The sequence below is a fragment of the Pteropus alecto genome, unplaced genomic scaffold, assembly GCF_000325575.1.
Source record: "Pteropus alecto unplaced genomic scaffold, ASM32557v1 scaffold2170, whole genome shotgun sequence".
Classification (NCBI taxonomy): Eukaryota; Metazoa; Chordata; class Mammalia; order Chiroptera; family Pteropodidae; genus Pteropus; species Pteropus alecto.
This window is the reverse complement of record NW_006430133.1, coordinates 850-2,854: the sequence shown is the minus strand read 5'-3', so window position 1 is coordinate 2,854 and position 2,005 is coordinate 850. Positions and strand designations below refer to the sequence as shown.

General features: G+C 37.3%; 1 pseudogene; it reads right to left on the bottom strand.

Annotated features, from left to right (window-relative positions):
- Positions 1 to 385: 385 nt before the first annotated feature.
- On the bottom strand, positions 386 to 1,172 carry LOC107195730 (annotated as a pseudogene).
- Between the last annotated feature and the right edge of the window lie 833 nt (positions 1,173 to 2,005).

The following is a 2,005-nucleotide window of genomic DNA, read 5'->3' as shown; positions in this document are numbered from 1 at the left end:
ACTTCCTCCAACTAAAATCCAAAGTCCTATATTTTAAAATCACAGAGAAAAAGGAATGAAATTGAGAAAATTCTAAAGTAAATACTGCATGTGCGCCTTTTCTAGATTTGATATATATCTATCCCTTCCTATCATCCCAAGTTAGGCCTTCATTTCTTTCATCCTGGACTGCATCCGATATCACTTAACTCTAGTTTCTTCATTTGCCTTTACTCCCTTGATCTCTACCCCTTTAAACAGATAATTAGAGATAATTTACTTAAATGTCCCTAGTGACCAAAAGGTCCAAATATTAAACAACAGTATATATTCTACCATGAAAGAAAGCATCATTTTACTCTTAACTCTTTCAAAAATAAGGAATTAACCCATAAGGTGAACATACAAGTTTATCATTCAAAGGAGATGGTTGCATATTTTTGCTGATGTTTGCCAACATAGTTTTTAATGTTTGGTATTTTTCATAGTCTGGTAGACCATTGATGCATCGCTTGTAATTAGGGTGATGTTCACCTAACAAAGGTGGTTGAAGAGTTGACCTCAAAAGAGTAGCAGCAGACGTATGAGCTATTACTAGCATGGGGATCCGTGGGTTGCCTGCTGGTTGCAAGCTGGAAAAAGGACCGTCATTGACTGATAAATCAGGATATCTAGTTGGAAAAGTAGAAGGCTGCACCTTTCCAAAAGAACTTCTCTGTAAGGGAGATATGATATAGTGAGAAGTAGAAATTTTACTTGTAATAAAATTCACAATGTGGCCATTTGCTTGAGTGTAGCTGCCAGGTGAGTGCATTTGAAAAGTGGTCAACTGAGTCAAAACAGCATGTTAGTCTGTTAAAGTTTGTTCTGATGGTCTACCTAAAGTTGATGATGGAGGAGAAAATTGACTTCTGTTTGGAGCAGATGTAGAAGCATCTGCCTAGCTGGTTGGGCTTGCTTATTGATAGCATATTTAAATTCGTGAAAGTTGGAACTATGCTTTCTCCTCGTGTGTCAGCAACAAAAGCAGAATGATGATTACCCTCAATAGTCTCTGTTCCAGAGTGCTCCTTGTTGAAATTTTGAGCTATTGAAGCTGCTGGAGAAGCATTTTTGATCCCGACTCTTCTTTTCATTCTGAGGAAAAGTTGGGCACAGCCTCATTTAAAATTTGGATTTTGATAGAAGCGTAACTAAAACTAGAGGAGGAAGTTATTTGCTGACACAAGACTATAAGAAACTCACCCTCTAAATCTCATGTATCAAGGTTATTATGCCAAGATAATGTCATCAACACATGGTCATTGTTAACTATTGTCAAAAATCACTTATTGGGAATGAAAACTTAAGTAATGTGACCCTCAAGTGAAAATGAGTTTTACATTTAAAGAAACACTAAGTGTACTATTTAAAGTGGTGTCAATACCTTTCCTTAAGAGTTCACTGATGAGATTCAAAGTTGCTAGTAACACTTTTTATAATCCAGAATGCCCAAACAGTTCTCATTTTATGGAAAAAGTTTTAAGCTTCCTACTTTCTTAAAAAGTTCTTCATTAATCACTAAACAAGTTCCATTCCCATCCCAGCAAATAGACGGAAATTGATCGCTTTCAACTATCTTTCAGAGATTTCTGGGAAATGTCATAGATCGAAAATTATTATCTCCATCTGGTCCAGAAAGCCAAAATGTGTGATGTGGTCTTCTTATCAAGGACCGTGCAGGAAAAGTCTGAAAAGCATTTTCTTTGTTTGTAGATCTCAAGTCCGAGGCCCCAGGCATTGTGTGATCACACAAAGGAGATTTAATGCAGGTTGCTGCTTCAGTTGATTCATCTTTTGAAGAATCATCTTGAATGTCTGAAGATACGTGTGCTGTGTCAAATAAACTCTTCTTCATCTACTTTTCTCACTGATCTAGTTTTGAACACCACAGCCCCAAATGCTGCCTTGGCAGACCTACACTGATAAACTACCCAGATCACGACAACGGTGCTCCACCTGAGTGGCTGAGACATCACAAAATGAC